Genomic DNA, 20,965 nt, shown 5'->3' with positions numbered 1-20,965 from the left:
CGGGAACCAAAGCCGTCTGGCTCCAGAGATTCTGCTCTCAGTTAACGTGCACGATGTATCTGTCCATACGGCAGCCAGCACAGATAATGTTCAGTTTAACTGTATACCAGATTTACATACTTGTACCAACTGAAACTGTTTTTTTCACCAAAATCTGCACAAAAACACCCCAAACAATTTTAAATCTAAGCACTCATGGTTCGGTGCAAGGGAAGGGATATTCTATTAAAATACTTTAAAACACTCTAAAATAGGGGGTGGGCAAACTTCTTTAGTCAAAGGCCAAAGAGTAAATATTTTGGGCTTGTGGCCCAAATGTCACTGAGCGAACCACTCATCGCTGCCTCTGGAGCACTAAAGCAGCCATGGGTAAGGTGTCAATGTGAACTTCGAACTGCACTATGGAACAAGTGGCGGGCCGGACCCGGCCTGAGCGCTGTGGTGTGTTACGATGCTCCACGCAGCAATGACAGACACATAAACAAGAGTCTACTACAGCAAGAGCAGGCCGGCACACAGACTAACTGCATTACTATGAGTAAGCTGCTTTAAATAATTTACTTGGTTTACAGCAGTACTCCTGCACCAGGGGCGACTCTGCCTCCTGGGGCAGTATCTGGAGACATCCGGGTTGTCACAGCTAGGAGAGCGTTACTGGCATTTAGTAGTCGGAAGTGAAGGGTGCTGCTAAACACCCTAGGGCGCACGGGATGGCCCCTACAGTAAAGAATGATCCAGCCCATAATGCCCATAGTGCTGAGGTTGAAGAAGCCTGATTTAAGAATGACAGTTTTATCGCTTCTTGGCCTCTTGGCTACGATCAAGTGTAGCATCTGTTCTTATCAGTTTAGTAAGAATGACAGTTTCCGTCGTGATCTTTTCTACCGATCCCCCTCAAAAGAGCTCTCCAATTTGGTCCTGAAACACCCCTGTAAAGAGAAGGTGGGTACGTTTATCTCATTTTCCACAGGAGAAAACTAATATTCAGAGAAGTTAAGTGATGCACAAGGGTTCACAAAGCCAAAGGTGCATCAGAGCTAAAACTAACCCAGGTTTTCATGTTTTCAAACCTGTGTTCGGCGTACCCCCACCACTGTCAGTTAAGGTCTCGTTAACGTCAATCACGCACAAAGGGATGAGTCACAGCCCAGACTGGACGGAGCAGACAGCGCAAGATTCCGGCACACTACTCAGAACTGCACGCAATTAAAACAGGAATTGTGTATTTCTGGAATTTTCCATTTCATATGTTTGGACCTTGGTTGAGCACAGGTAATGGAAACCACAAAAAGCAAAGCTTTGGATAAGGGGGGACTACTGTGTCACCTGAGGCCTTATTTGGAGTGGGGTTCAGCGACTTCTGCTTTTCCCCGATAACTGCCCCTGCTTTGCTCAGGAAGGGGGACAAACCATCCGCAGGGGCCCACAGAAGGACAGCTACCCCTGGCAGAACCTGTTCACCTCAAGGGGAACTTAGCAGAAGCCTGAAAGTGAGACAAGGTTAAACGAGGGAAAGAAACAAAATTGTGAAGCTATATATACTTGATCCCATGGAAATGTTAACTTAGTCTGGCAGTAAACCTGTAAGACAGCATAAGGAGTTCGCTGCCTCAGGCTGAGACAACACATCGCAGCCCCTGCAGAAGGCACCGGCATGGCCGGCACGCGGCTCCAGGGCAGACCTTTGGTATGAAAAAGGAGGCCACAACACAGCTGAACGGGGAGGAGCTGCACAGATGTTTAGACACGTCAGGACCTCCAGGAGTAGCAGGAAAGAACTGTCCTTGCTCTCTCCATTCAACTCTTGGGCTTGTGGCCCAAATGTCACTGAACGGACCACTCATCTCTGCCTCTGGAGCACGAAAGCAGCCATAGGCAAGGTGTCAATGTGAACTTCGAACTGCATCACGGAACAAGTGGCGGGCCAGGGGAGAAGGGAATGTTTTCCTTACCCCTTGTCCCTCCAGGTGCTGAGGGGGAAGTGGCTGCCAATGACTAAATAACTCTGAACTGGGAACCGCTGAAACGCAGGGACTAAGCCAGAGCACTTTCCTCCTCTCTGGAAGAGGAGAGCTGAGCGGTGGCACTGGGGCTGCCTGCTCGCCGCCCCCGTGCTGTGCTCTGTTTGCTTCCCTCGGCCGCATCGTCTCTCGGTCTGAAAGCAGCCCGCTGTCCTGGCAGAGCAGCCCTCTCCTCCGAAGTGCATCCCGAAGGACACGAGTCCCTGGCCCTTGAGAACGGAGCCACGCTTCTACAGGGACCTAGAGAGTCGGCTCTGCCTCCGGAGATGCTCGGGCAACGTCTCCAGCTTGTCGGGGCTTGGCATGGAGCTCAAGGAACCACGGGGACCCTAGCCTTGGCAGGTGTCTTCGTATTCGCCCAAGAGGGCCACGAGGCAATGTAACTCAGGGACAGCCTCTGGCCTTCACTAAACAGGAACTGTCTAGCAGGATGGTGGTATATCAAGGTTAGGGAGGAGATGCAGGTCCCCAAAGTGGTGGCACTGGAATGAAGGGGCTGGGGACGAGGGTCACAGGAGTGAAGAGGAGAATCCCTGCAGGGTGTCTACTGGCACACGGCATATCACTGGTTCAGGCCCCTCAGCCACAGACACACGCGTGCCCATCCAATCAGCAGCGGTGATACTGGGACCCAGCAGACGGGTGCCACGCCCCGTGGCCTCAGTCAAGGAACCTACATTAATTTCAGCAGTTTCCAAACGGTCGGTAATTTCCACACTGAAGATATTAGACCTGCCACGATCCTAAAGCGTTCACCAAAGTCTCAAGCTTGAGCCCGGGCTGAACTCCATGCGGCACTCGGGGATGGCATAGGCAACTCGTGGCAACACCAGCCAGGGGCCGCAGCAAAGGCTGAGGCACAGGCCAGTTAGGGCAACCTTTGCAGACACAGAGATTGCCACATGGGCGCAATTTAATCCCTTCGCACTGCATTGGTCATGTACTTCCCAGTTCACTCATGTCATTCAAGAGAGAGCAGATCCTTTCCAGACCTATGGCACTGGAGGAAAACCTTTCCATTCCCACAGCTGCCTGTCCTCCGTGTGCTCAGTTTCTGGGGGGCTGACAAGTCAGAGACATGAAGCTCCTTGTACAAAAGTGCCCCCAACTCACTGCAGGAGGTCCCTCCTTCGCGCCACGAGCAAGGCCACTGCAGGTCTGTACTTGCCTAAACCACCCCCACCAACCAGCAGGAAGCTGCTTCCACAGTCGAGCCCCTTGCATCTGTCTGGAAATAATTTACAAACTTTTGAGCCCTCATTGACGAACTGCCCAGGACCCAACAAAAGAACTAATGTGCAGTGTCCATTCCAACTTTTGAACCTGGTCCCAGCGACCCACTCAGATCGCCTCTGTGCCCGGGCTCTGAGTCACACTTCAGCTCCAGCCGCCGTGCAGCAGGCCGGGGAGGAGGCAGAGCAGAGGGGACCGGCGGAGAGTGAGGGGAGAGGGAGACCCTGCGGTGCCAGTCTCCAGCTGCCCCCCCCCCAGTCACGCTTGTCCTTACTTCACCCGTCCTGGGTGTCACCGGATTAGTGCTTCCCCACACCTCCACTCCATGGTTTTATTTCTGCGTGCTTGCCAGTATGCACTCATCTTTCTAAAACTGACACAGATAAGGAAATTACTTTTAAAAGTCAAAAGTAAAGCTCTTTTTCCAGATTTAATTTAAGAGTCTCGCCCAAACGCACAGCCCGCCCCGGGCCAGGCCCCGCGCCGCCCCGCTGGGGCCCTTCGTGGGCCCCGTCAGACGCTGCTCCGACTGACCTGGTCACCGGCGGGGGGCTGTCAGCTGCTCCCTGGGCCTGTCACTCCGCTCCTGCTCCTCTGCCACAGTGCACTCCCTGAGCCCTCCCCTGGTCAAAATCGCCGTCACCCACCCAGACTCCATCGCCTTTGGTGCTGTGTACATCCGCTGCAGACCAAAAGCGGCGTTTCCCACCTCCTCGAAGCTTCCTGCAAATGGAGAGTCACCGAGACCTTGCTGGCGTGGATCCGCAGCTTTCTCCCTGTGTCAGCCATGTCTTACCTCTACCTTCCCTAGTCACGTTAAACATTAAGGAAAAGGAACATATCTTGTATTTCTCTTCTTGGCACATAATAGATGCTCAACAAATGTTCGCTGCACGACTCCCTAACACACTTCCGATGCTTTGCACATGCTTGCACCAGGTGTTCTGCTCTGCGTGGCGTCCACAGGACGAAGGGAAGCGACCTCGAGGGCGGCCACCGCAGCGCGGCTGTGGGGGCTCCGTCTGCGTCACAGGCACACCACACGATGTCTGAGGTCTAAAGGAGGTTACTTGGGGAGGGGGGCGGTTAGGCAGTGATGGAAAGCACTTAAAACTCAGTCTGAAAGATAACTGGTACCTTGCCATATCTGTAATTCTTTTTAAAAGGCTGTAACTATAAATTCTATTCATTCAATGGGTATGTTATTACTTTTCAATGCTTAACTATAAACAGAGTTGTCGTTTGTAGAAAGGATCATTGTGGAAGAACGCTGCTAATTTCTCTGTTTACTGTAACCGTGACCGAGGGAAGCCCATCAGGACAAGCTGCAACTCCATGAGCCAGGCACCCTCTTGTTATTCTGACTGCTGGAACCCTAATTAAGGAGCCATAAACAACCCCCTGCGTGCTGGCCTGGACGCCCGAGGGTGAGCAAAAACACAATAATGTGAAAAATGTTATGCAACCATCACTATTTATTATTAGCTCCAGACTTATTAAGTACCAGAAAGGAAAAAGAGTTATGTCGCCAGCTAAGTCTAATGAGGACTTTTACTTTCTTCCTTTAAAACGGATGAGATCTGTGGTAAGACCTGTGACCTCAACTACCACCCCAATAAACATTTTATTTGAAAGAATTATCACTTTCTTTTAGAGGGGAAATGGTCAATTTAAACTTCTAGGAAAGTATTTTGCTGAAAGAAACTATTTCAAGCAAGCACAAGATGTCTTCTCATGAAGGGAACCACAGTGTGTAAATCAAACCAAACACTTCACCCTGTGGCCCGTTTCACTTCGAAGCAAATGCACGCTGTTTGAAAAGCCACCAGCACAAAACTCCAAGGAGCTCATCTGCAAATGCCAAGGGGATATTGTGGATTACTCTAACTCTAACTGGTTTCAGTTTTGCAGCCACCGGGGCCAAAGAGGAAAATTTAACCTAATAATGAACACATTGCAAGAAGCATTTTTAGATTTTTAGATACCTCCTTTCAAAGCAAGGAGAACTTCAGATTAAGCAGGTTCGATGCTCTAAAAAAAAATAGAAAGTTACATGAAAGGTGCACAGGCTGTTTCAGAAAAGGCAAATGAGAGGAAGGCTCAATTTTTAAGATAATGCCAAGGATTTTGGTCCAATCTGCAAAAGTAACTATACCTGAAAACATTGGTGATACAAATGAAGAGGACAAAATGAAACTACAAAGTCGGCTGTATCTGACCCTAAGCCAACTCATTTTTGAGGGTGCGGCAGGAGTAACCGAAAGCACTGAACTGAAATTGTCATTAAAACAACAGACTTTGATTATTAATCTGTACGAGGAGGAATACTAATTGTAACCACTATGTTCTTTGATTCCTATGGGAAATTTCTGCATCTAAGTGTGTTAGGAGATAGCAGTCTATCATTTTCTTTTTCTGTACAGTTTTTCTCTTTTTCTAGTTTCTTGAGGTGGAAACTTAAGTTGCTTGAGGGAGTAAATTAGATTATTGACTGGAGACCCCTCCTCATTTCTAATAAAAGCATTTAATGCCACAAATGTTCCATCAGCAGTGGTTTAGCTGCCTCTAACACATTTTGATATATTTTATTTTCATTCATTTCTATGTATCTTTAAAAATTTCCTTTGAGACTTCCTCTTTGACTTACAGACCATTTTCCTGCCTACTTATTCCCATTACTGATGTCTGCTCTAAATCCCCTGCTGTCGGAGGATATTCTCGCTCTAAGCTCAGTTCTTCGGAATTCGCTGAGATCTATCTCACGGCCCAGGACAAGGACTGTCTTGGTGAACGCCCCGCTGTGCTCCGCTCCTGTTGGGGAGTGCGACCCGCATTTGCCTGCTAGATTCTGTTGCTCAGCTCTTTCACATCCCCGCTGATCTGCTGTCCAGCAGTTCTCTCAGCTGCTGAAAAGGGAGTCCTGGGCCCACTGACATTGTAACAGTTCCTACAGTAGCCACGGCCAACTTACGAGGCTGCCATTGACTGGTTGATTTTTCACAGCATGTGCACTGACCCAGAGTTACTTCTATTTAATGATGGGTACTTATCCATGACTTGGGACTTTGGGCAAAGAATAGTCTTTTCCTTCCTTGAACATTAAATTAAGTACTTTTAGTTCTCAGCTCCATTCAGAGTAACCTGCAGGAGAGACCACAGGGACTACACAGATCTGTATTTTTGGAGGTTCAACTTTCTGGAGGTGTATGTGCGTGTATGAGTCTCTCTCTCTACACCTGTACACTTACTAGTTTAGCTGCGTGTCGGTCATATCGCGATATGACAGTCCAGCACGTTCCCTCGCCCACTGGGTGACGGTGTGGCCCTCACTTTGGGAACCCCAGAGCCAGGTGCAGTGTTTCTCACTTCTCCAAGGTCACCACCAGGCTAGGCTGCCAGTGCAGCAGCCCCTCTGACCACCCCTAAGAGTTTTTAGGACAGGTCTGGAAAAGCCTTATTTTCTTTAAATTTCCACTTAGATCTATTCTTCTATAACATATGTATTTTTTTTCTTTAGGAGAAAATTCCTTTCCACTTTTATGCTAAAATAAATACATCCAATCGAAGCAGTCTGTGTGAAGGCGGCAATGGCAGAACATTGCGAGTGCAACCAATTACCTGTTAAATATTTCCATGCACCAAGCATCTGTTACACCTTTCGCATGCATATGTCATTCAATCCTCAAAAACCTAAGAAAGGCTTAGAACAAATTAGGTAACTCCCATAAAATTATACACATAGCACAGGAAGAGCGAGAATTAAAGCCCAGGTTTACCTGAGGTTAAAGTTCTTGACCACTAAGTTGGACCTCCAGCTAAAGCCAGCGTGCCTGATTTCTCCATGGAAAGATTATAATAACAATAACTAACATGTTTACTATGTGTCACATTGCCTTAATTATTCTTGGAAACGATACTCTAAATAGTAGTGGTTATTCTGGTTTATAGATGAGGACATCAAAGCCCAGAAAGGGTTAGTACTTGCCCTGGGTCATAGAAGGCTTAAAAGCGACTGGAACATAGGCTGTCTATCCCACAGCGCAGACTCTCAGCCACTGTGCTAAAGGGACGTGTGGTTCTGCGGCGATTTCCGCCTCCTGAAAATTCAGCCAATGCTCCGTGATCTGTTGCTGGTGTCACATTACAGGCTGAACTCATACACAGGAAAGATGACATCCATTTGCATGCATAGGTACTGTTATTGGCTCTGTAGTTCTACATTATTTGATATTTAAACAAAATTATCTGTAAATTGTGTTCAAAAAATATTTCATATTGCAGAGGCATGATCCTATTATTTTTTCTATAAATTGGACCATTTTCCTCCCAGGAGCTCAAAGGAGCTCTTCAATAAATAACATAATTTTATAACACAGAGTGAAATATCATCACACCCACTTTGTGGGTGAAAATAACTAAGTCATAAAATTAAATGTCAGGCTGCGGCTCGAAGAGTGCACGTCGGCGCTGGGAGCGGACCGCAGGGGCCCGGGTCGGCGGTACGTCCACAAGGTCAGCCTTCAACTGCAGCTCCTTTCAGGGGACATCCGTGGGCGCATACCGCACAGGGTACGTGGCCGACAATTTTGGCCTTGGAGAATATTTTTTTAAATCTTTGTTAAGTGACTAATAATCTGGCAATAAGTAAAAAGGTATATGTATAAGGAATTATGAGGGAAGAATGAGGTAAATATTAATAACTATTCATAGATTTACAAAGAAGCCAAAAGAGGAAAAATTACACTCAGGTTAAAAACAGGAAAAAGTCTCAAAGGGAATGAACTGTCATTCAATCTGGCCGGACCTCTGAACACGTCAAACGGGCGTACACAAAGGGAGAGGGATGTGCGCTCCAGACAGAAGTGCCATCGTAAGCAAACGAACGGCTTTCCCGAGGGCAGTTCGGAGAGCGCCCGGCCACGTGCGTGGGGGCGGCGGCCCCCTCGGAGCGGAAGGGCCGGCTGGAGGCAGGGTGCGGAGGGCATTTTCACGCAGGCTGAGGGGTTCGGGGTTTCTCCCTAAACCAAGGAGAACGAGGAAACGACAGAACAGCACGCGAGCTCCAGGGAGACTGCTCTGGCAACGTGTTGAGGGGGCTGACTAGAAAAGAGCGTAGCTACTTGGGCGCCTCTACGTTGCCGAATGACAGTGCGCAACAGCGGGGCATGTGACACCACCAGACTCCCACGGGAGACCTTCCCTGAAATTACATTTTGGCCACGCTTCCCTGCTCAGGGGCACGCCCACCCCTCTCCCACCCCACAGGCGTGCGTCTCCCACCGGTGCGAGCTCTAAGGTTCCCACCAGGCCTGCAACCAGGGGAGCGGTGGGCGGCTGCAGCTTGCCCCGGGACCACCCCTTGAAACTGTCCCCAAGGCCCCCTTTTCTCCGACTCTCCAGTGAGCGACAGCAGCCCCGCCCGGGCTCACTTCCTCCCCGCAGCGTTCCTGGACAGCCAGAGCGGCCCCGCCTGCTCTGCTCTCCTGCTGCTGCTGCTGCTGCTGCTGCTGCTGCTGCTGCTCCAGGCCTGTCCTTGTTTCACTGTCCCCCGGGTCAATAAATGCACTCCCAAACTTAAAAAAGACGAATTTTACTGGAAGACCTGTAGAGTTGAAGACAATGATCACTTCCTGTGCTCCTTAAAAGGCCTTTACACGTGCATCGGAATCGCACTTCCCACACTTTCCACCAGCGACACGGACAAAGGCATAAACCCGCGTGGAGGCGGGGCGCCGGGCGGCGCGCTAGGACGGCGCCCCGCCTCCTCTCTACGCAGTCACCAGCTCCCTCTCCTCCGCTAGCTGTTGAAAGCTCTAAGATTAAAATGTTTGAGAAACACCGTGTAAGGCTTTACTAATGTAAGTGGGAAAGTCTAAAATACAGCGATTAAATGGGAAGGGGGAGGTGAACGGGCTAGATGTGAGGGGCGAGGTTCTGGCGGTCACCCCTTCCTTCTCCTTCTGCCCAGACCCAGTAGGTGCCCATCCCACAAATTGCCCAGATCACTGCACGCTGGCGCTTCGGCGCTTACCAGGCTACCCCATAACCGCCCGTTTTGCTGCCTGTGTGTACCCCCTTCAACTCACACCATGTCAGGGACTCTCTCGGGGTAGAGTTGCCTTCCTAGGACTTTGCACAACTCCTGGCATCTGGTAAGTATCTGGCAAATGTCTGTTGACTAAATAATTGAAGATGCAATAGATGAAATGGCATCATAATTATGCATATTTCCCTTTATCATAAATTCTTTATCAAGGATTTAATCAGGCCAAATGTAACAATGGATTCTCAACCAAGGCAAGACATGCTAAGGTCGGACTAGGAGACACCTCCACACTCTCTCCGCAACCCTGTCCCCACCAATTTCAGAGGAGTGCTCAGCAGTAGCTACTGGACTGTCCCAGTATGCCAGTATCTCCAGATAGAGTTATAACATATAACATTCCTCCCTACGGTCATAATACTTACATAGAACAGTTTTATTTTCAGTAAAATCTTTAACAAAAAACAAAAATGTACAATTTAAAAATATGTCTCAACAATAAGGTCATAAGTATTAAAACATAAGAATGTTTAAATGAGTTTTAATTAAAATTATAAATAAGGTCTGGGGAAAATGTGACTTCAAGATAAATTTTATCAGCACAGGTTTTGAGAATGACAATACTACAGGATATAATCATCCTTCTCCCCTTCCTTCCCTATTTATTTCCTTTCTTGAATCACTGGGAGGGAAGGAGGGAGGGAGGGAGGGAAGGAAGGAAGGAGGGAGGGAAGGAAGGAGGGAGGGAGGGAGGGAGGGAAGGAGGGAGGGAGAGAAGGAGGGAGGGAGGAAGGGAGGGAGGGAATGAGGGAGGGAGAGAAGGAGGGAGGGAAGGAAGGAGGGAAGGAGGGAGGGAGGGAGGGAGGGAGCACCTTGCTACTGGAGAGGCAGGGAGGAGCCCAAACCCTACCCCACGGAGGGCGGAGCATCAAAAACGGAGGCATCGGAGAAGAAAGCTGCTCTGGGTGATACGATTAGCTCACGGCAGAACAAATAATCAAAGACACAAATAACCTTATAAAAGCAAATAAAGACCAAGTGTCCCATTCAATCCTACCAGCCTTATCAAGAATGCTGTTTTTAGAAGTTTAATAACTGGGCTACTTAATGTGAGCTCTTGAAACTATTTCTTCCGTGGCATGCAGTACTTAAAATGAGGGGAAAACAAAAACAAAACTATTTTTTGTATGTCATTGTAAAAAGTCAGTATATAGTACTGTAAAAAGTAAAATATGATTCTTTGCACTTCACAGAATATTAAAAATCCTATCAGGAAATACTCAACAATTGGAAAATAGTTAGATATATACAATAAAAGCCTTACAATAAAATATTATGCATTATGTTGTGGGAACATTCCGTTATAGAAAAGTATTTAGTGGTGTGGGGAAATGCTCACCATGACTTGTTACGTCAAATTTACAAACAGAGCACAGCGCACACGAAATGCACGTGGCTGGTCAGAACGGTGGCCTTCCATCCCCATGAAGATGCGGGCCCCTTCCCTGGAATTCAGGAAAAATAAACAGACTTTCTGTTTCTACGTGATGCCTGTGGCTCTCCATTCTGGTTTTGCATATTTGCATTCTGAACAACCAACCTTCTATCAGCAGGAGAATCAAATGTTTTCATTTCACCTACACACAGCTTCTTCTAGAAATAGGAAAATAAATTCATTACATACGCTTCCTCCAATAGCTGAATTTTCATTACCCAAATAAATTTTATTAGCCATCTTCTCTTTTATTGTTCTCTTCTGTTTTCAGTTGCCAGCGTTCTGTAAGTGAAAATCTTTTCTTAAAATAGATGATGGTTATATCAAAATGCTGTTTGCTTTCCTGTCCAATATCTAAGCTTAATGTCCGACTGCCCATTAATAATGAAAAATTAAAATTTCCTGGTATGCACACAGGTACACTTTACAACACTCCAAAATTCCAGTGTGAAAGACGGAGTGTAGAAAATGGCAGAATCTGATTCAGCAAATTCCATAAAGAAAACAAAAACTTCCTTTCAGAATCAGAAAGTGCAAGAATGGCTGATGGTGGGTAGCCTTCATGAAGGGCCTCTCTGAACCCGGGCCGTGGAGGGCTGGGAGCGGGACGTGACTGTGCCCGAACCTTTCACCCCGGCCACCAGCGGGAATGAGGGGTGGGCGCTCCCGCACGAGGGGGGGTTCTCAGTAGCGTGAGTTCAGGGCCACGGGCTCCACTGGTTCCCCCCGTTCGCCTTCTGTCCCCTGAAGAAGAAGAGCTGTCCCTTCACAGCCACCCTGGGGGAAAGAAGGGTGATCACTGGTACTGATAGAGCTCTTTGTTTCTCGAATCTTAATAAGCTTCCTTGCACTTGGTTCAAACTCATAATGTGAACTGTCATAGCAACTCACTGAACTGCCTCCCACATGTAAGTTTATAGTCTATTTTTAATTGAAACTTCATCTAAGTCACAGAAAACCTGGCAAAATACAAAAGCTCAGCTGGAAAGACATTTCTGAAATTATCTTTATGGTTTGGTGAGGGAGAGAAGAAAGGCAACTCATCATTTCAAAGAAATCAATAAATGAGACTGTTGGCCTTTTAAGTCAAAGAACGAACTTCAGAAAGAAGAAAGGTAAAATTTCACTATCTAGCTACACTGGATAACTTTAAAATCCCTTTGGTTTTAGATCTGTTTCTCCCTAGCTTACAAAACAACTGTTTTAAGTACAAAATAAACTATCTAAGTCTGCTCTTTTCCCTAGCAGAAGACAAAATAAATTATTTAAAAGGTCTACGGGAAAGCCGTATCGGGCAATAATTCAATACTCAACCTTCTGCTCAGAATTCCCCCCACACAACATTTCTTGCTAAATGTTAGAAAATTTCCTTAAAGTGACTATAAAAATATTTTTATTTTAATACAAACCTTTTTCCAAAAGATAGTTTCCTCCCTCTAGTTAGTGACTTAACTATTATCTAAAAACAATGATCAACTTTACCTAAAAGTTACCATTTGTTCACCTTATTGCTGCCTGTTTTGATCGAAGTAATTTTATAAAGAAAAAAAAAGTAAAATCCTCCCACATGAAAATAAAACACTTATTTTTCCTTGTACTTCATCTGTCACTCTCAGTCGCCCTGGAAGTGTGTCAGTTTCACATTCCCATCCTGTCTGTCTCCCCCCAGCCCCCGCCGTCTCCCCCTCCTTGGTCTACACACACACACACACGCAAACACGCAGTGGAGGAGAGAAATGTTTCCGCTTCGGAGTTTTACATGCTCCAACAGCCCTTTACGTAAAGTAAGATGAACACTGAAAAAGGGCCATACATTGCTTTTCCAGAGTGTTTCTATCCCTGGTGTTCAAATTATTCATTTGAATAAATTCTCCAAGTGTAGACCTCATCAATAATTAAAATACTGATGAAAGGATATTTGTAAAGAGGAAAAAATGTTATGATAAAACCTGAGGTGAAATAAGGACAAGACTTCCTACAGAAAACACTCACCCACATTATTTTCACATCTTTGAATTCCATTAACACGAGGCTATCGTATCCATTTAACAAATATACACTGAGTGCCTGTTATGTGCAGACAAACATTCTACAACATAATAAAGTTAAAGAAAACAGGAATTTTTAAGGATAAAACCTTTTAATTCTTATGAAATTATAAACACTGAATTTACTTTTTATTATGCTCTATTTTTCTATAAAGCTCATGGAAAAATCAGTATTTGCTAATTCAGTGAAAACCCGACCAGCAATTCTGAAAGAGGAAAGCCTACTGTCGGAGCATTTTTCGTAACTACATGAACTTTCCGCATTATTTCACATATGTCTTCAGGGTGAATGCCGTTCATTCACATTAGGTAAGCAGTACTTTAAAAGTTCCAAAATCCCAGAGAAGAAAAGCAAAATATTTAGGTGCCCCAAAGATCTGGTAAGACGAAGGAAAGCATGCGCCGATACCAGTGAACCACCTGAGAGCAAGCACGCGGTGGTCAACAGCTCCTTTACTCACTTCTCCCCCAACTCCGCTCAGCGACCCCGAGGAATTCAAACGCGAATGTGATGCAGGTGCACAACAGGGAGTTAAGTACTAAAGGTACGCAAAGAAAACTACAAACCCTGTTCTGTGGGACTCCTGAGCGGGAGGAAAGGACACCCGAATGGACGGCGTGAGGCACCTGAACTGGGTCCTACAGCCGAAGGGGCCCTCTGACAGGGGGAGGCTGTCCCGAGAACTTCAGCACCGCAGACAGGGGCCTGAGCAGGACGAGCAGAGAGGCGGGGGGCCACGGGATTTCCGAAGCTGAAAACACCGCGGCGGTCAGACGATGAACACCCGGTCCCCGAGGGCCACGCTGCGTCTGCGGCGCTGCCGACCCTGCCCCGTGCTCCAAGGCGGCTTACACGGCAGTAAGTGAAGAGCGCCGTGCGCCATTAAAAATGCACTGGTGGACACAAGAATCTGAATTTCCTGGAATTTTCTCAGGCCATGAAACGGTACTCCTCTCTTGACCTTTCCCCACTGTTAAAAAGTAAAAACCACCCTCGGCTCTCGGGTCACGTGCCAGCAGGCAGCAGGCCAGATCTGGCCTGCAGGCTGACGGCTGTCAACCCGAAGGTGAAGTTCCCAATAATCTATAGCTAATCATAAAAATCTCAATTTTCTCAAGTTTTTTTAAAAAAACATGTCTAACAATGTTTAAAGCTTTATTACTTTTCTATCTCTATAGCTAATTGATCCTGTTAAAAAATTAAGTCAAAAAAAGAACCTTAGGACTTGAACCACTTTTTCACAACCCTTAACCTCACTTCGCATACACCAACAGGCCCGTGCCCCCTTGGTGTTAACATTTCCTCAGCGCAGTGTATTCAGTTTCTCCCCCACTTCCTCCGCTGGGTCTCAGTAGGTGCTTCATTGTTCTTCCTGCCTTTCTTTGCGCAGCTTAAGTAACCATGGTTGTCGCCACTTATTCTTCTTGACACAGGTTTAAGTCTTCTTTTTGTCTCTTGAAGTATTTTTTGTTTGGTTTTGCCCTGAAGCTTTCTCGGCAATAATTGGACTTCATTTTATTGTACTTTTGATTTTAAGGTACTCTAGTTATTCCCTCCACCTTTTGGATCTGAATATTATAGAATCTTAGTGAGTCTCAAAAGCTGTATCTGTTGAAAATAAAACGTCTTTATCCTAAATCCCTCTTTTTTCATTTCCCTGGAATATTAAGATTCTGGCCATAGAATGGTTTATCCATATGGGCTCCATAAAGATAAAGCAAAAAACTTACCATATGCAAAAGAGAATATGCAAAGAGTTACTTGAATAAGTCCATCAAAAAACAAAACTTTTGCAATTAAACTAATCAAAGAAAAGCATATTTCTACCTTAAAAACAGAAATGTGTACTTGGACACAAACCCTTCACACATGTGGGAAGGGAGCATTGGGGAAGTAGAGGCGGGTTTGGGGGGATAAATGGTGACGGGAGACTTGACTTGGGGCGGTTAATACACAATGCAATACAGATGATGTACCAGAGAACTGTACACCTGGCACCTATGTGATTTTATTAACCAATGTCACCCCAATAAATTCAACTCAAAAAACCTTTATTTATGTGCCTTATAATGCAATATACCAAAATTAGAAGAAAATTATTTCAAAAATTGTCCTAGTGGATTAAGAGAATAAAAGATATAACATGACATAAATACCTTGAAACAAATTATAATTTAAAAACCACCACTCACTTTCAAATCTAAAGAGCTAATAATCTTATATTTTATTCTTTACCTATAATTACAGAATCCAATTTTCAGTCCTAGTAATTAGTAATACTTCAAAGCGTTAAATATTATCCACAGTTCACCTAAATACAGCTAGTAGCTATTGGGGAAAAAAAAAGTAAGGATGTACCAGTTTATGGCAAATTACTTATTTTTAGGAAATAAAGTACTTGATGTGACATAAAAACCCTCCCACGGAGAGAGAGACTGACGGCAAGGGCAATGTTCAACAACAGCTGTTTATACCGATTGTGTGTTTGCCACGAGCCGACACCGTTCTTTACACTTTACAGGTAACAACTCTCACAACGGTGAGTTCTCCCAACGCCCCTATGAGGTAGGTGCCATTAGGATTCCCTCTGTACAGATGAGGAAACTAAAATACAGTGAGGCCAAACAACTTGTCAAAACTCACCGAGCTGGGGAGAGGCAAAGCCACTCCAGAAGCTCAGGAAGTGGGGCCCCCGAGCCTGAACCCCGAAGCATGGCGCTATCTGTTACAGTACAGGAAGCTGTTCTCAAGGAGGAGGACTATGGCTTCACCAAGCGGAATCCAAACTACTTTAGCTCTCAACTGTGGGAGCTTACATATAATTTCAAGTACAGTAAGGGTTACCATCTAATCATACTACAAATATTTTACATTATTACTTAGTGACAAAGCTAATATTTACTAGTCAACAGATGGTTGGAAGCTGTTTTAAAATGCTGCATGAATATTATTTTGAAAACGTGACAATTCGATGTGATGAATATCTTGACTAGGCATGAACAGACAAACGCAGCTCTGCTTTAGAGTTTGGATCAATGGTTCTCAAACCACGGTTCCCCAGCCAACAACATTGGCATTGAAGAGTCTGGCTCCTGGCTAAAAACCTAGGCGTGATTTTTCAGGCCCGGTCAAAGGCAATTACAAAAGCTTTCCCAAGCAAGCTTCATGGGAAAAGCTGCGTTCCCAAAACCAGCCAACGCATAAAGTGTTGCAGTCTCCAATAGGAGCTGCAGTCTCCAACAGGAGCTGCAGTCAAGGACTCGGACCCCTGGCCAATCATGCTCTTCCATCCATTTATACTCCTCGCAGGTGTCTTCATCCCTGGGTCTCTCTATCCGAGGCCTCGTGCAGAGGCCTTCCTCCAGCTTCTCTGCTGTGAGCCTCATGCGGGGCTGGGTGGGGAGAAGGGCACCTTTCTCCACTGCTCACTACTCACCCACTTCTAGTGCTTCCTCCTCCCCCTACCCACTTGTCACCTAGAGCCTTTTGTTGAGAGCTGTCTCAGCACTGCAACAATCCTATTGTCTGTGCTGACCCACCAAACCCTCAACTGCTGTGCCCTTCAATGGGGAAAACGGAAAAGGGGGTGCAGTATCTCCTCCATTTTTAGACTCTTGTTTACACCATAGCAGTAAGCGATTGAAGGCTTAACTTTCACTTTTGGCTTGTTTTAATTACTACTCCGACACTTGGCAGCTCAGGGCACTCTCGTACCAGCTCCGCTGAGCTTACCTGAGAACTAAGTGAAAAATGCAAACTCTCAGGTCCTACCCCAAATGGACTGAATAAGAAATTCTGCGGGCACGGGCCGGCAATCTTCCCCTTAACAAGCTCTTCAAGGGACTCTGATCAGCACCAAACTCTGAGACACTGCTTTAGAGAACCCCCCCCCCCCAGGTAAGTATACGATTCCTGGCATTTCCTAGAGCTACTTATGAGAAGGAAGACCAATCAAAGCTCAGAAATGCAGGACCTGAAAAATACAGTGAATGAAATGAAAAATGCCTGGAGAGCATTAACAGAAGAACAGACCAAGCAGGCGAAAGAATCTGTGAAGTAGAAGACATGTCATTTGAAATTATCCAGCCAGAGGAGAGGACAGGAAAAAAATGAAAAGAGCGAACGAAGTCCACGTGAACTGCAGAACACGGAACATCAGTAAGAGGACAGTCTGTGCATTATCAGAGCCCCAAAAGGAGAAAAGATGGAAGAAGGGGTAGAAACCTTATTTAAAGAAATAATGGCTGAGAATTTCTGGGGAGACATATGGATATCAGAGTTTCTGAAGCTCAGAGGTTTCCCCTCAAAAAACTTAAACCAGAAAAATCTTCTTAAATACACATTGTAATAAAACTGTCTAAAATTAAAGACAAAGAAAAATTGTAAAGCAGCAAAAAAAAAACGTTTCTCACACATGAGGGAATCCCTCTAAGACTTTCAGCCGATTTCTCAGCAGAAACTCTGCAGGCCGGACAGACTGTGATGGCAGAGTCAAAGTGCCGGTGACACACCGTCACCCAAGAACACTTCCCCTGGCAAACCTGTCCTTCAGAAATGAAGGCCCAGCAAGACTTCCCCAAGTAAATGAAAGCCGGGTAGTTGATCACCACTCTAACTGCCTTACATGAAATGCTTCAAGTTCTTCACATTGAAATTAAGAGATATTAATTATAGCATGAAAACATATGAAAATATAAAACACCCTGGTTAAGGTAAATATAAAGTGAAAATCAGATTACTCAAGTTCTGTAATATAGTGGTGTGTTAACTTAATTCTGGTACAAAGGTTAATGGACAGAAGTAGTAAGAATAACTGTAGCCACAATAATCTTAAAATGTTAATAATGATACGCAATCTATAAAGATGTAAATTATGACATCAAATAAAATGTATGGGGGTTAAAGAGTAGAGTTTTTGTATGGGATGAAAGTTAGTTGTAATCAACTTAAAGAAGACCGTTACATCTATTGCACTCGATGTTTTAGATAAGCCTCTCGGTAACCACAACGCTCAAGTCTACAGTAGGTACAAAAAAGATGAAGACAAATGCTTCAAGGCATACCACTATGGAAAACCATCAATTCACAGAGGAAGACAGCAAAAGAGGAGAAAAGGAAAGGGGGAACTACAAAACAATCAGAAAACAATTAGTAAGATGGTACTAATAGGTCCTTAAATAGATGAAGTCTCCCGTTGAAAGGTACAAAGTGGCTGAACGGTTAAAAAGCAAGACCCAACTACATACCACCTGCAGAAGACTCACTTCAGCTTTGGGGACACACGCAGGCTTGACGTGAAGGCAGGGAAAGAGACACTTCATGCAAATAAAGACCAAAATATTAATAAGTTCCCACTTCTACCCATCAAAGTACAAAGCCACAGAAAAGTGAAATTGTTAAGTCAACTGGTTATTTCATCTAAACAAAACCAATAAACTCATATGATGACATTTTACCATGATTTAAAATGGACTGGGTGTTTTGGCATAATTAGAATATAAGTAAATAATCTGCTAAATTGTGATACATCCAATCAAAATATTTTTTACAACTATGTCCGAATCAAAAGAGTTTCTTCAGGCTAAAATAGAAGTTGTTTATTTTTTGTGGAATATGACTCTTATAAGTCACTACCATTTGCTGACTGCTACATTCCAGATTATCTGGGCCATGTAATTCTTTAATAGGTTCTTTTAGTTTTCAACTGATTTTCTTAATAATAAAATACTTTTTAAATCAAATGCCCACAGAATAAGAAAGCCTAGAATGTTTAATGCTCTATTAATTTTGAATACAAAATTTCTTTCCACATGTGACTAATATAAAGCTCTTTTCAGAATTTTAACAACTAATTTTTTAAAAAACAGAGTGATCAAATGTAAAGCAGTTGTGTTGTGTTTTGTCTGTGGCATTCAACAGATGATGAATGAGGAAGTAAACAGTAATCATATTTTAAATATATAGTTGGTGATGTTTAATAATTAGTTGTCATCATAACCCTATATTATTCCTAATATTTCAAATTTACTTGGCATCAAGTGCTACGGCAGCACGACTTCCCCAAACAGTAAATTCCTCAAGTTCTGCCATGAAGGATGCTGCTGACCTCAAGTCTCTATTTGAGAACAGGAAGAAAAATATTCAAGTTTCCAGTTCATAAATGTCTAGTCCACAACCAGAATTCCTTCCAACCTTTGGCAAGAGTTGTGCTCTCAGAGTCCTGGGGACTGAGGCTTTTTATTTGGCTTTCATTTCCTTACCCTTTTAATAAATGAAAACATTCTTGATAAGAACCATTTCAGCTGGGCTCACCTCAGGCAAATTGGCTCCAACTATAAATAGTAAACTCTGCCATCTGCCTTTCTATTCTTGTGCTGAATGCAGTGCCGGCATTGTGTTCACACTTCACTGGTGCCAGGAGAAAATAATAGTGTAAGACAGAGATAATGAGGTGAAGAACAGAAATGGCCCTACTATAATTAACTGCTGTTTTGATATTTGCCACAATAAAGCATACACAACGGTGCTGAGAGAGCCCAAAGCCGTGATTCGTCTTGGCCTCCCAAACGGGTTCGAAGTCAAACCGGTGTTGGAGCTCGGCACTTTCGCATCACCGAAGATTGATTAAAACGTAAGGAACCTAAGCACAGTGAACAATGTATGTGTGTCAGGTTAGCAAGAGGCCCCACGGTGGTCCCACGTCGTCTTTCATTCTAATGGTACTGAATGAGGCGTCCCTCTCCCTGGGGCCGTGGCTATTCTCCTGCTCCGTTTTAAAGAGGTAAGCTCTGTAATGAGGAAAGGCCCTTCTGCCGCACCCTTCCCAGCTCCCTCCGAGACCCCGTGCAAACTCCCCTTTCTCACACAGCTCCCTTACTCTTCTCAGGACATTTCAGTCCTCAGCTACTGTGCGCGGCGGACTTGCTCTCGGTGTTCCCGTTACACCCGTTACACCCGACCCATCTGAAGCAGGAGGTGCCTGCCGTTTGCCCGCTGGAACTGAAGAGGAATGGGTTAACGCAGTGTTGTGATAAGACCCAGTTTAACGCCAGATGTTTAAGGTTAGGGTGCACCCCCCCGCCCCCCGCCCCGAGAGCCCACTAACGATGACAGTGTTTCACCGAAGTGAACCACCATTCGGACCCATGCCCGAACCCTGCCCCTTAGTGAAACTGTAGGGAGCTTGCAGTAGTAGCCTTTTTGAAATCATTTATTAGCTTCACGTTTTAAAGGAATTGTGAGCAAGCACTTGAATACAGCATCATCTTTGGTAATATAAATATGACAGCACCTATAATTTTTTTAAAATCACTATTCAAATAAACCCCTCGGTTTAAATCTTAGTTCTGCCAACAACTAGGACTAGTTATTCAACCTCAGGACCTCCGCTTCCTCATCGGCACAACGAGGGGCCACACGCCCCACTCGACAGGGCTGCTGCGGCGGTTAAATGGGAGGAGGCACACGACACGGAACACAGCGCGTGGCACACGGTGCACACTCAGTGCACACTTTGCATTACAACCGTCTCCTCGGATTCCATCTCGACAGCTGGTCTGAAGTTGGCCTTCACATTACCAACCACTGTTCTGAAGATACTCTTCCTATTCATATGGAACATTCAATGCTTCAGTCACAGTCTCTTGGCCTTCGTAACGATGTATACTGGTAGGAGCTCAATATTTTTTGCATGTGAATATTTGGAAGCGATCTTCCAAGAACCATCCTTTCTATTCTGACTAACAAAGATTTAGCAGGTGCCCAAGAAATGTCTTCAACTGACCTGAATGACGAAAATCATATTGAAACCCAAACCCAAGATGGAGTGCTACTATACTATTTTTAATACAGTAATTTTCAAAGTTGTGCCTGTAACACTACTATGAGTAATTAGAAAGTCCCCACTCACAGTAAACTTTCCCTGAGTACATGTCAGCCAGTATGTAGTGAATGCTCTCTGTGCACAGAGCACTTCCATACCGTCCCCCTAGTCGTGACTGGTTACCACAGAGCTCAAAATAACCTCCCTTTTCTTAAGAAACTTCCCATTCAATGAAAAATAGGTAAGTATAGTTTCAACATAACAAACACATAGGAAGTAACTAAAAACAGGTGTGTGTTAAG

General features: G+C 45.1%; 1 protein-coding gene and 1 non-coding gene across 6 annotated transcripts in view; one reads left to right on the top strand and one right to left on the bottom strand.

The window, feature by feature from the left end:
- Positions 1 to 20,965, bottom strand: part of RABGAP1L (RAB GTPase activating protein 1 like) — a 453,918-nt gene that overhangs the window by 219,953 nt on the left and 213,000 nt on the right. The gene's annotated exons all lie outside the window — the stretch shown is intronic.
- LOC123818600 lies at positions 795 to 982 on the top strand. Its single transcript, XR_006785669.1, has one exon. It is a non-coding gene; the product is annotated as a U2 spliceosomal RNA (small nuclear RNA).

Source organism: Phyllostomus hastatus, unplaced genomic scaffold, assembly GCF_019186645.2.
Source record: "Phyllostomus hastatus isolate PE091 unplaced genomic scaffold, TTU_PhHast_1.1 phas_contig_283, whole genome shotgun sequence".
NCBI classification, from domain to species: domain Eukaryota; kingdom Metazoa; phylum Chordata; class Mammalia; order Chiroptera; family Phyllostomidae; genus Phyllostomus; species Phyllostomus hastatus.
The sequence above is the reverse complement of the archived record's forward strand: the minus strand, read 5'-3'. Positions and strand labels throughout refer to the sequence as shown.